Below are 14,608 nucleotides of genomic sequence, written 5' to 3'. Positions count from 1 at the left end.
CAAGGGCACGGACAGCTGCAGGGGGGGAGGGTTAGGTTAGGGGCTCCCGGGGGGGGACTTAGGCACCCCCCGGGAGATTAGGGTTAGGCTAGGGGAAGGGGGGGTTAGGGTTAGGCACCCCCGGGGGGAGGTTAGGGTTAGGCACCCCCCGGGAGACTTAGGATTAGGCTGCAGGGAAGGGGGGGGTTAGGTTTAGGCACTTAGAGGGGGGTTAGGGTTAGGCACTTGGGGAGGTTAGGGTTAAGCACCCCCTAAGGGATGGTTAGGGTTAGGAGGGGGTTAGGTTAGCAAATGGTAAAAATACTTACCTGTCAGGATCTTCACTGCCGGGCTTCATACTGATCCCAACCCAAGACCCAAAGGAAGATGATGATTGAGGCTTGGAACGCACAAGCCGGAAGTAGTGTGTAACATCACTTTCGGGTGAGAGGGGAGGAGGGGGAGGGGAAGGAGGAGGAGGAGGAGGAGGAAACAAATCATCTCATGTGTCTCCGCTATAGAGGCCGCCCTTGTCTCCGGCTCCTCTGAATGCACACACAGGTTTTCTGTTGAGGTTTTCTGTTGAGGTTTTCTGCAACGTGTATCCGGATGATTATTGTTGAGTTGAGCAGGAGAGATAAGGGGGCACCGAGGACGCGTTGGGAGAAGTGGGAACAGCAGGTGATAATTACATTTATTATCATAGCAATATAGCAGGTGGAGCAGACTTTAGTGCACGTCATTCATGTAACATGTGGAGCAGACTCTGGTAATCACTTTATAATTATCACTGTTACATTTTTAATACATTACTAGCGCTTATAGCTTTCCCCACTCCCTGGAGTTATTATTTGTGTATCATTATTTCCTAATAAATGTTTCTTATTTTTAGCCATGGTCATTTTCTCTGGCTCTGTGTTGACAGCGCCACCTGCTGTCTTCCTACATGTAAGAGTATTGGCATTCTTTATTTCAGGTTGGCAGCTGACTGTTAAACCTTTGGGGATCAATGGCAGGGCCGGCCTCCACTGCAAAACTGGGGTGTGGCTTAATTTCCATAGGCCATGCCCCTAAGTGATGTTACTTGGAGGCGCGTCCGCATGGCACGCCTCCTGTGGAACATCAGGCTGGGGGAGAGCCCAGCACTCCATCACTAGCTGGGCTTCCCCCAGCCCTCTCCCGGCACTGAATGGATGCCGCGTGCACGCGTGCAGCATCCATTCAGCTACTCCGGGGTCCGGCACCACCACATAGCTGCAGCGGTGGGGGGTATCCCACCTCCCGACCTGACCACCTGCGGGACACTTCGGCCCATGGGTGGAACAGCGGGACAGTGCTGTCCCGCTGAAATTGGGACATTGGGAGGGGTACGCCCTCTATGGGGTGGCGCCCCTGTTCAACCGCACTGGTCAAACACCCCAAGAGCAGCCCCTGATCAATGGTGTCAGGTTAGTATAATACAGGTAGAGCAGAGTGTGATGTCATGCGAGTATAATTCAGGTGGAGCAGACTCTGTTTTCTTGTTAGTATAATACAGGTGGAGCAGACTCTGGTATCTTGTTAGTATAATTCAGGGGGAGCAGAGTGTGATGTCATGTTAGTATAATACAGATGGAGCAGCCTCTGGTGTCAGGTTTGTATAATACAGGTGGAGCAGCCTCTGGTGTCATGTTAGTATAATACAGATGGAGCAGCCTCTGGTGTCAGGTTTGTATAATACAGGTGGAGCAGCCTCTGGTGTCAGGTTAGTATAATACAGGTAGAGCAGAGTGTGATGTCATGCGAGTATAATACAGGTGGAGCAGACTCTGTTTTCTTGTTAGTAAAATACAGGTAGAGCAGACTCTGGTATCTTGTTAGTATAATACAGGGGGAGCAGAGTGTGATGTCATGTTAGTTAAATATAGATGGAGCAGCCTCTGGTGTCATGTTAGTATAATACAGATGGAGCAGCCTCTGGTGTCATGTTAGTATAAAACAGATGGAGCAGCCTCTGGTGTCATGTTAGTATAATACAGGTGGAGCAGGCCCTAGTTTCAGGTTAGTATAATACAGGTGGAGCAGAGTGTGATGTCATGTTAGTTAAATACAGATGGAGCAGCCTCTGGTGTCTGGTTAGTATAATACAGATGGAGCAGTTTCTGGGTCTTGCTAGTATTATACAGGTGGAGCAGGCTGTGGTGTCTTGTTAGTATAATACAGATGGAGCAGCCTCTGATGTCATGTTATGCGAAATTGACAGAAACCATTTTGTTGTTGTTCAAATGTCCAGTAAAACTTGCATTTATGAAGAACTGAAAGATAACGCTTGATTCTTATCTAAACTTGCTGTTCCCTAACCGCATCCTGCCAGAGTGTAACGGATATATCCTCTATAAAGCAGAACAGACCTGAACTTTACAGCTTACATTTGTCTCTGTTGTTTCTTTGCTGTTCTCATGCCGAAGCTGTATGAAGATTTACTTGACAACTCAGCGTGACTTGGGCTTCCAGGATCCAGGAGTTCTGCCTGTATTCCACAGTTTGTATAATACAGGTGGAGCAGCCTCTGGTGTCAGGTTGGTATAATACAGGTGGAGCAGAGTGTGATGTCATGTTAGTATAATATAGGTAGAGCAGTCTTGTGTCAGGTTAGTATAATACAGGTGGAGCAGCCTCTGGTGTCATGCTAGTATTATACAGGTGGAGCATGATCTGGTGTCTTGTCAGTATAATACAGATGGAGCAGGCTCTAGTGTCCTGTTATAAGTAAGATGGAACAGGCTCTGGTGGAGGAGAAACTGGTGCCCTGTTATTATAATATCAGCTAAGTGGAATATGGTGTCACATTATAATACAGGTGAGGCATGCTTTGGTGTTCTGGAAATGTAAAACAGATGGAGCAGACTTTGGTGCCATGTTGTTCTAATAAGTAACAGATTCACAGTGACGTCAGGTAAATGACAAGAAAGTGTACCCCAGTGGATTGCTACACAGCATGGTGAGATGATTTCGGTGTGTAAAGGCAGTGTGCATTCCATCTAATCACTTGACTATATATGAAATCCACGTCATAGTTGCCTGTTTCCTGATTCATGCTAATCCGCATACAGTTATCTGAATGATTGCACATATATGTGGGACTTAAGGTGGGAACACACCAGGCAGATCTCTCTGCCGATCGCCGATGCGCCAACAGAGCTGCCAATCAGGTAAGCTATACACACTTGCAGATCGGCCGCTTGACGTGTCGGCCCTGATATCACAACTGGGCGGGCTGAGCTGTCAATGACTGGCGGTCCCTGCAGCATGTATAAAGGTGGTCTGTTGATGCAGCAAGACCACCGATATATCTGCAGCTTCTGCATCGAGAACTAGTGATAGAAGGGAATAAGGACCTGATTCAGATCCGTTCGCTTCCAGCGTATGCAAATATGACCAAGTGACGAAATAGAAAGCGATCGCTCGGCAAGGTATAAGCACGCCCACTTTGTCTTGGCGAAGCGATCACTTTGTGTATGCAGACGCCCATTAGCATACGGAGAGACGCCCACTTGTGCACGTCATCTCCTGGAAGTGTATTAAAACATTGGTACATCGAGGACTATCGGAAGCGAACGAAGCGCTTGTGGTTGCTTTACCCTTCCGCAAGCACTGCGAGGATTTCAGTGTAAAAAAAAGGATGGTGATGTGTACTATGACGCTGCCTGTTAATTATGCATGCCTCTGAAACAGCGTTGAAACACTCTGGCACGCCTGCGTTCGCACCTCCACTCCCCGGTTTTTACTGGACTGCCCCTGTTACCACCCATAAACGGCCTCTCCTGTCACTCATTACTCTGGGCTGTCTTTTTAGAGCGAGCGAGCGGTTCCCGATCGCTATGAGTAGTTCGCGCATGCGCACTGCGATGTATACGCATGCACATATTAGCAAACATCGGCAGCAGCGAGCGGACGCTTGCTAATGACCGAGTCTGACCGAGTCAAGACTGTTTACCCAATACAGTTTTTCAGTGAATAGTGGTAGTTTGATCAAGAGAGTGACAAGTGGATAAAAAGTACATTAAGGGGTCTAGTTACTAAGCAGTGTTAGGAGACAGAGTGAAAAGTTATAAAAAAGTGATAAGGTGCCAGCCAATCAGCTCCCAACTGTCATTTTTCAAACACAGCCTGTGAGTTAGGAGCTGATTGGCTGGTACCTTATCACTTTTCACTCTGTCTCCTAACACTGCTTAGTAACTAGACCCCTAAGACAGTGCTAAAACCAATTTGATATTAAAGGACACAGCAGCAGAAGAAAACAATTATCAGGCACAAGTTCCTCAGCTGGAATATTGAATATATCCTTTTTTATAACTTTTGCAATTTTTACAGCTTTCCTTTTGCAATAGTTTTCTTCTTTCATTCTTTTCCTGTTGATGGGTCATGCTCCCACACTGCTTACACTTTCTTTCATTTAATGACTGCGAAGCTAATTCAGTCATGCTTGTTGCCACTTCTGGGGGACATTCAATTCAGCGCAATGGTGAATAGCCACGGGAGGGACCTCCCGCAGCTATTCAATTCAATGTGCTGTGGGCCTTGTCGGGAAGCAGGTAATTCAGAGGATTCCAGTTCTCACGTCTTAACCTGGGTGTTAAGGTGCAGTAACCGGCATTCTCTGATTAAAGTCCTGGGCGCGCGGCTGTTAGCTCCGCGTTAAGCCGGCAAACAGCTGCGTGTCCGACACTTTTGTCGGATTTCTCCTCGCATCCCCAGGGAGGTGCTAGAAGAAATCCTTTGCTTGCCCAAACAGCGCATTCAATTGAATAGCTGCGGGAGCTCCCTCCCGTGGCTATTCACCATCGCGCTGAATTGAATTCCCCCCTCTGTGTCACTTTCCTCAACAACTGATGTGCTTGATCCTTCCTCAGCAGTTAAATAATCCCTTTTAATTTGTTTCCTAGAGTTATCACAAATCTTTTGATCATTATTGGCATGTGGCTGTATTTTAATCATCCATGGTAGCATCTTCCTTAATTGTTTTCTGTTGCTGCTATGTCTTATAATATTAAATGGGTAGCAGCACTGAGGGCCTGATTCAGAGCCGGACGCTCTGAACGAGCGCCCGCTCTGAACGAGCGCCCGCTCTGAATCAGGGCGTTTTTTTTTTTTAATGTTGCGGACACTTGGCCGCTCGCATAGCTGTGGGTTACCACCCACAGCTTATGCAAGCGTCCATGATGATGGTCGCGATGGTCAAGACCATCGCAACCATCGGGCTTGCGACGAGACCCTTGCGGTAGGGTCTCGTCTGCCGCAAGCCCAGGAGTGCTTTTGGCACTATCAGAGCCGAAAGCACTCCCACTGACATCACTTGTGATGTCAGTGGGGCCGGCCCCAGTTGGTAGGCGAGGACGCCTCCGTCTGGCCAGCCATGCCCCCGGCACGCCCACCAAAGGGGGCGTGCTGTCACTCACCATCGACAGCACGCCCCCTTTGTAGCGAGACCCATAGCGACGGAGTGCCCGTCGCTATCCGGGTCTCTCGCATGTGCACTACGGAGCCAGGTCCGTCGTGCGCATGCGCACTGGGCCAACATCGACCCGCTTGCGAGCGTTCAGCCCCTGAGTCCTAATAATACTGATGAACTGTATTAGATAAACCAGAAGTTCCCAAACGCAGTCCTCAAGGCACCCCAACAGTTCAGGTTTTAGAGATATCCATGTTTGAGCACAGCTGGTTAAATCAAACTGACTGTGGTCAAGCATGGATATCCTTAAAACCTGGACTGTTGGGGTGCCCTGAGGACAGAGTTTGGGAACCTCTGAGATAAACTTGCTTAGTCCCTTGTACCATACTTGACTACTCGCCCGAACCAAAACGACTGGGAGCCTCACTAAAATCGGGTGGCTCTACACCTCCCCTTCACCCCCAGAAAAGCAGGCGTCTCCCGTCCAGCTTCCTACTCTCCCCCCCCCCAAACCCACTCCAGCACTTGCTAATTCTGTGTAATATCCTTAGCCACTCCATGCCCAACGATATGCCGACCTGGCTGCTCCCTCCCGAAGGCAAGCATGTCTTGTATCACTAGTTCTCAATGCAGAAGCTGCAGCCAGACTGAGTGGTGCAAACCATCAATGGTTCACCATGGATTGCAATTGTACCACTGATGGTTGTCACTGATGGCACCGTTGATGGAAACCCTCCGATGGTTATCCCTAGAACACAGAGAGAGACACTACAAGACAAGTCTGAAATTAATATTTTTTTACTCCTGTTCCTAAAGGCTTCCCAAAATTAAACTACTACCAAAGAGAGACTGTATTTAAGTCTATAACATACTTTATCTACAAAAAATTAAACATAAACTTTTTTTTTTAGATATTCAAGGTCAAAGGTCACATCATGTGACCTTGAAATGTAAAAGTCAATATTTAAATATAAAACTATTTTTTATGAAAACTCTGGTCCCTTGACTTTAAAACAAGACCAACGTGAAAGTTCTACCACAATTAGAAGCAAAGTTATGATTGGTTTTAGTTGACCATACAACCATAAATGTATAATTTTTTTGTCATGTCTGTAATCCTGTAGCATGAGCACCGTGTATCGCTGAGGGCTAATCAGGGGTGTATCTGTAATGGGTGCAGGGTGTGTGGGGCCCAGATCCAGGGGGGCCCCGCACTGCACACCCTGCACCCATATTATCTAAAACTCACCTGTCTTTGGTCCCGCGCGGGTGTCAGCCATTTTTCTGGTGTTCTGCATACGCAGTAGACTCTGGGCACATCAGTCAGCTGCTGGCCGCCAGGGAGAGAGGAGGGGGCCCAGCACGGGGAATGCACACGGGCCCCCTCCTCTCTTAAGACGCCTCTGGGGCTCATATATTTCATATGAAAGTTACTTTATGCCATCTATCATTCTACCAAATTTCATGACAATCTGAGACGGTCGAGTTGGAAGCTGTGATGGTTTAACACGGAACATGCGTGCGCGAGCGGCTCGCTGTGATGGGGAATGCAATCGCAGAGAGCGCAGAGACATTGCAAAGTGATTGACAAGAAGTGCCATTTGTGGGCGGTGACAGGGAGTGGCCAGCCAATCGCAGGCGTGCCAGTGCGTCTGAACGCCGTTGCATGGGCTATTGCATACGCAGCCTGGCGTCCCTCTGCGTGCCGGAAGTTTAGCAACTTCTGCGACAGGGTCATATTAACCTGCGTATGGGTCCGATGGTTCTCGATGTTACCGGTGTTTTAGCAGTTTTGCTAAGTATTACGGATGTAAGTGAAGGTAAAAGGGCGGTTGAATGTAGCGCTGGGCGTCTGCTTCTTGTGCTGTGATGGCAGTGCGAATGCATTCATTAGCATATTCTCGCTGCGGCCAGACTTGCGATCCGTGCTAAATTGGGCCCTTGGTTCACAGACGTATCAGGAGTACATACCCGCTGATCCGCTCTCGATATATCAGCTGTATGATTAGACGGCCGATATATCGCCCAGTGCGTACCCAGCTTTACACACATAGAGCCTTATTCAGACCCAGTCGCAAGCGCTGAGCGCTCGCAACCGGATCGATGTTTGCTAACTGGGCATGCACACGTCGCTAGCCGGCTCCGACGTGTTGCATGTGTGAGACCCGGCTAGCGACGGGCACTCCCTCGCTACGGGTCTCGCACCAAAATGGGATGGCTGTCGATTGTGATTGACAGCTTGCCTCATTCTGGAGGCGGGCAGGGGGGGTGGCCAGCCAAACAGAGGCGTTCCCGACAGAACGCTTGCCGTTTGGGGGCGGCCCCACTGACATCAGCAATGATTGAGCAGGAAGCTCCCTGGGGCTTGCGCTTGCCGAGACCTTAGGGTCTCGTCGCAAGCCCCGATGGTTGCGATGGTCCTGACAATCGCGACCATCAACCTGGTCCTGACCATCGCGACCATAACCCACAGCTTAGCTAGCGACCAGGAGGCCGCACTTCACATCACAAGCCCTCATTCAGAGCGACCGCTTGTATCTAGCGATCGACTCTGAAGGAGGGCCTTAATGCTGCTATAACATCATTATTGCATCAGAAGTCATTCTGGAAAAACAATTTATTTTAAGTATGATGTAGAAATTGTAATTTTACACAAGAACCTGGACAGCTTAATGTGTGACACTTCACATAGTTGTATTTAGAGAATAAATCCCAAAACTATTTATTCTAAGGTCATAAACAATATCATTGAATTTATCCAAATGAATTTATCAATAACTGTTTTCTATAACACACCTAATTCCCCAATTACCTTTATTTACATTGTCCATCCCATACAGTGAATACCCCTGACCAATCATTTACCAACATAATGCCCCCAATATAGCTTTAAGGAGCTGTGCATTTTATTCTTCTGATTTATTCTCCATTTCTAATTCATCTACAGGAGAGAGTGTCCTGTATCTATAATCTTAAACTGTCTGAAGGAAAATGACTGAGAATCTATTAAACATCACCCTGGAGATCATCTTCCTGCTGACTGGGGAGGTGAGGGAGTCTGGGAATGTCACAGTGACATCACTATTATCTCTATTACTAACACAGGGACCTGACTGGGGAGGTGAGGGAGTCTGGGAGAGTCACAGTGACATCACTATTATCTCTATTACTAACACAGGGACCTGACTGGGGAGGTGAGGGAGTCTGGGAGTGTCACAGTGACATCACTCTTATATCTATTACTAACACAGGGACCTGACTGGGGAGGTGAGGGAGTCTGGGAGTGTCACAGTGACATCGCTATTATCTCTATTACTAACACAGGGACCTGACTGGGGAGGTGAGGGAGTCTGGGAGTGTCACAGTGACATCACTCTTATCTCTATTACTAACACAGGGACATGACTGGGGAGGTGAGAGGGTCTGGTAGTGTCACAGTGACATCACTCTTATCTCTATTACTAACACAGGGACCTGACTGGGGAGGTGAGGGGGTCTGGGAGTGTCACAGTGACATCACTATTATCTCTATTACTAACACAGGGACCTGACTGGGGAGGTGAGGGAGTCTGGGAGTGTCACAGTGACTTCACTCTTATCTCTATTACTAACACAGGGACATGACTGGGGAGGTGAGGGAGTCTGGGAGTGTCACAGTGACATCACTCTTATCTCTATTACTAACACAGGGACCTGACTGGGGAGGTGAGGGAGTCTGGGAGTGTCACAGTGACATCACTCTTATCTCTATTACTAACACAGGGACATGACTGGGGAGGTGAGGGGGTCTGGGAGTGTCACAGTGACATCACTATTATCTCTATTACTAACACAGGGACCTGACTGGGGGAGGTGAGGGAGTCTGGGAGTGTCACAGTGACATCACTCTTATCTCTATTACTAACACAGGGACATGACTGGGGAGGTGAGGGGGTCTGGGAGTGTCACAGTGACATCACTATTATCTCTATTACTAACACAGGGACCTGACTGGGGAGGTGAGGGAGTCTGGTAGTGTCACAGTGACATCACTCTTATCTCTATTACTAACACAGGGACCTGACTGGAGAGGTGAGGGAGTCTGGTAGTGTCACAGTGACATCACTCTTATCTCTATTACTAACACAGGGACATGACTGGGGAGGTGAGGGAGTCTGGGAGTGTCACAGTGACATCACTATTATCTCTATTACTAGCACAGGGACCTGACTGGGGAGGTGAGGGGGTCTGGGAGTGTCACAGTGACATCACTATTATCTCTATTACTAACACAGGGACATGACTGGGGAGGTGAGGGGGTCTGGGGGTGTCACAGTGACATCACTATTCTCTCTATTACTTTAACGCTAATAATTTTACTTTGTATTTTGTGTGATTTTAGAGACCAGTGAATTAATGCATGACTGTTTAGTTTGCTGATGTAATAATCATGTTGAAGCACAAGTTGTATTCTATTTTCACTATTGAATAACTTAATCATGATAAATAATTATGTACTTTTTATCTACCTCGCAAAGTTATACCCAGTAAATCTTCCTGTCCATATACTTCAAGGACAATTATAGATTGCACACAAGATGTAGTAAGGTAAAAGGAATGTTTTCTTTTAACACTAAATATTGAATACTGTTCTCATAATATAAACCATAAAGCATAATTCCCTCTCTCTGGTTCAGGGTTTGATAGAACTTTGCTTCCAAATAACCATTGGAATTATTTCTGTTCACCACTTTAATAAGGCAGCGGAAGATGGTCTGAGTAGGAGGCCAATGAGAAAGATTGTTTCTTATTATTGGTTCATGTGACTGTTGTTCCCATTCCTCACCCACCATTCATAACATGACATAGCTCATTGGTATATTGGCTTTAAGTGATGGATCTGTGAACCAATGAAAGACATCTACTCCTAGTGCTGAGTTTCTTTCCCTTCAATACACAGGATTATACATTAGTGAGGACATCTGGTAAACATGTGACACGCAGCAGCCATCCCCATGTGTCAGGAGGACAGAGCAGGACCCAGAGAGCCATCATGGTGCCTCCACCTCACTCTCATAAATGTGAGAGACACAATCACCAGAAGATCCTGGAACTCACCAACAAGATCATTCAGCTGCTGACTGGAGAGGTGACTGCTGGGAATGGGACATTATATAGTAACACCGGGGGATGTGTCTGGGTGATGACTGTATCATTGTGTGTGTCAGGTTCCTATAAGGTGTGAGGAGGTCACTGTCTATTTCTCCATCGAGGAGTGGGAGTATATAGAAGGACACAGGGGTCTGTACAAGGACGTGATGATGGAGAATCACCAGACTTTGAAGATGGATATGACTGAGAAGATATTAAATCATTCCTTGGACATCATCTGTTTGCTGACTGGGGAGGTGAGGGAGCCTGGGAGTGTCACAGTGACCTGACTCTTATCTCTATTTCTTACACAGGGACCTGACTGGGGAGGTGAGGGAGTCTGGGAGTGTCACAGTGACATCACTATTATCTCTATTACTAACACAGGGACCTGACTGGGGAGGTGAGGGAGTCTGGGAGTGTCACAGCGACATCACTATTATCTCTATTACTAACACAGGGACCTGACTGGGGAGGTGAGGGAGTCTGGGAGTGTCACAGTGATATCACTATTATCTCTATTACTAACACAGGGACCTGACTGGGGAGGTGAGGGAGTCTGGGAGTGTCACGGTGACATCACTATTATCTCTATTACTAACACAGGGACCTGACTGGGGAGGTGAGGGAGTCTGGTAGTGTCACAGTGACATCACTATTATCTCTATTACTAACACAGGGACCTGACTGGGGAGGTGAGGGAGTCTGGTAGTGTCACAGTGACATCACTATTATCTCTATTACTAACACAGGGACCTGACTGGGGAGGTGAGGGAGTCTGGGAGTGTCACAGTGACATCACTATTATCTCTATTACTAACACAGGGACCTGACTGGGGAGGTGAGGGAGTCTGGGAGTGTCACAGTGACATCACTCTTATCTCTATTACTAACAGTTACAATTTACTGATACTATGTATTTCCACTTATCCACTTGCTTCTGCTTCATACTGCCTGTACTTCAACTATTCTAAAATGTACACTAAAGAGATAAAAAAAAATTATATATATATATATATATATATATATATATATACACACACAGTATATATATATATATATATATTATTTTTTTTTCCAGTGTTTTGCCAAGAATGGGTGTATAAGAGGTTATTGCACACCTGACATGATGATGTCATCATGCCTAACCTCCTGCTACATACTAGCAACTATAAGGGGTGGGACTTTGTGATTTTTAGGTAACTGCAACCACTCCCCTCCCATTTAAACCTTTTGTGTGCTTAGGGTCTAAATCCCGACCCTACGTGCCCGACACAGGACTTAAAATATGCGTCGAAATGCTGACCCCCTATCTTAATCCCGGTGCCGGAAGACCGACCACCTCCATCCAGATCGTCGTGTGCCGGGTAAGTTTAACACTTAGCCCGGGGATGGGGGTTAAGTTTAGGGACCCCCAGGGGGACTTGGGGTTAGGCACCCCCCCGGGGAAGGTTAGGGTTAGGCTAGGGGAAGGGGGGGTTAGGGTCAGGCACCACTAGGGGGAGATTAGGGTTAGGCACCCCCACCGGGAGGGTTAGGTTTAGGGTGCGGGGAGGGGGGTTAGGTTTAGGCACCCCTGGGGGGAGGTTAGGGTTAGGCACTAGGGTGGGAGGTTAGGGTTAGGCACCCCTAGGGGAGGGTTAGGTGAGTGTGGTAGAGGGGAGAGTATGGATACTTACCACCGGGAATCGGGATCTCCTGCTGTTCAGCCGCCGGTATTTCATTCCCATTCCACCTTAAGTGTTGGATCTGTGAACCAATGAAAGGTATCTTCGTGCCAGTTTGTTTTTCCCTTCAATACACAGGATTATACAATAATGAAGACATCTGGGGATCGTGCTATACCCAGCAGCCATCCCCATGTGTCAGGAGGGATGAGCAGGACAGAGCCCCATCACGGTGCCTCCACCTCACTCACTTATACATGAGAGACACAATGACCAGAAGATCCTGGAACTCACCAACAAGATCATTCAGCTGCTGACTGGAGAGGTGACTGCTGGGAATGGGACACTATACAGTAACACCAGAGGATGTGTCTGGGTGATGACTGGAGAGGTGACTGCTGGGAATGGGACATTATACAGTAACACCAGGGGATGTGTCTGGGTGATGACTGGAGAGGTGACTGCTGGGAATGGGACATTATACAGTAACACCAGGGGATGTGTCTGGGTGATGACTGGAGAGGTGACTGCTGGGAATGGGACATTATACAGTAACACCAGGGGATGTGTCTGGGTGATGACTGGAGAGGTGACTGCTGGGAATGGGACATTATACAGTAACAACAGGGGATGTGTCTGGGTGATGACTGGAGAGGTGACTGCTGGGAATGGGACATTATACAGTAACACCAGGGGATGTGTCTGGGTGATGACTGGAGAGGTGACTGCTGGGAATGAGACATTATACAGTAACACCAGAGGATGTGTCTGGGTGATGACTGGAGAGGTGACTGCTGGGAATGGGACATTATACGGTAACACCAGGGGATGTGTCTGGGTGATGACTGGAGAGGTGACTGCTGGGAATGGGACATTATACAGTAACACCAGGGGATGTGTCTGGGTGATGACTGGAGAGGTGACTGCTGGGAATGGGACATTATACAGTAACACCAGGGGAGGTGTCTGGGTGATGACTGGAGAGGTGACTGCTGGGAATGGGACATTATACAGTAACACCAGGGGATGTGTCTGGGTGATGACCGGAGAGGTGACTGCTGGGAATGGGACATTATACAGTAACACCAGGGGATGTGTCTGGGTGATGACTGGAGAGGTGACTGCTGGGAATGGGACATTATACAGTAACACCAGGGGATGTGTCTGGGTGATGACTGGAGAGGTGACTGCTGGGAAATGGACATTATACAGTAACACCAGGGGATGTGTCTGGGTGATGACTGTATCATTGTGTTTGTCAGGTTCCTATAAGGTGTGAGGACGTCACTGTGTATTTCTCCATAGAGGAGTGGGAGTATATACAAGGACACAGGGGTCTGTACAAGGACGTGATGATGGAGAATCACCAGCCCCTCACATCACTGGGTAAGAGGACACTGTAATTTATAATAAATTAATTTGGTCATGTTCAGGATCACCTACATAACATGTCACCTGAAAATCACGTATCTGGGAGGTTCTGGGATCTGATGAGTTGTCTGTAGAGGGGAGATTTCAGGGAACGCTGGATGGTTTGGAGACTAGAGGAATGTCTTACTGTGCATGAGAGGGCACTCTACAGAGTGTATGCAGCCTGAAAAATGTTCTGTAACCGTGAATGGGATCAGGTAATGAGTGTGGATGGGGGACACAGATCTTGTACAGAGCGACTAGGTCGACCTGTGAGATATTTTGAGATAAGTGATGTATGTTAGTGTACTTTGGTTAAAAGCCTTATGTGTAAATACATACGTACAATGTAATGACTCAATGTGTGTTTCCTACAGACGTATTCAGTTACAGCAATACCCCAGAGAGATGTCCCCGTCTTCTTTGTTCACAGGACCATACAGAGGAGAATCACAGTATCCGACAGGAGAATCAGGTAGATGGAATTGAGGGTCTCACCATATACCCAGATACAGATGTTCCTCTCTTCAGCTACTGTACCACCTATCTGCTCCCCTTCTCTACCAAACTGCTTGTACAACTTGTATTTACCACCTCATGACCCACTTTCTTTTCAGTGATTCCCTCCTCAGTCTTTAGCAACCAGGTTTCCATCCTCTAAACTCCACAAAGACTGCACTTACCAAAGTGACCGATGATCTTCTTTTGGCTATGTCAGTGGATCACTTCTCCCTCCTCTCGTCCTTTGGTCTTTCTGCAGCTTACAAGCAACACAGCTGACCACCCTCTACTTATAAACGGCCTTCACTCCACTGGCCTTTACAGAAGCACCGTCAACTTATTTTTAAAAAAAATTTTTAAAATCTTTTTATTGAAGGTTTTTCATTACATCAACAAAACAGTCATAAAAATATACAGTATAGGTCAAAGCAATTTATATGCAAATTATCAAACAAATTGAAAGAAAGAAAGTAATAAGCGAAGCTGAAAA

The 14,608-nt window shown here is 47.3% G+C and overlaps 1 protein-coding gene and 1 pseudogene across 1 annotated transcript in view; both read left to right on the top strand.

Moving 5' to 3' along the window:
- The window catches only part of LOC148506452 (uncharacterized), a 93,023-nt gene that overhangs the window by 55,602 nt on the left and 22,813 nt on the right, over window positions 1-14,608 (top strand). The window lies entirely within an intron of this gene.
- On the top strand, window positions 8,402-14,218 carry LOC148506453 (oocyte zinc finger protein XlCOF8.4-like; annotated as a pseudogene).

Source organism: Taudactylus pleione, unplaced genomic scaffold (genome assembly GCF_031769625.1).
Source record: "Taudactylus pleione unplaced genomic scaffold, aTauple2 ptg000403l, whole genome shotgun sequence".
Taxonomy (NCBI): Eukaryota; Metazoa; Chordata; class Amphibia; order Anura; family Myobatrachidae; genus Taudactylus; species Taudactylus pleione.
The sequence above is the reverse complement of the archived record's forward strand: the minus strand, read 5'-3'. Positions and strand labels throughout refer to the sequence as shown.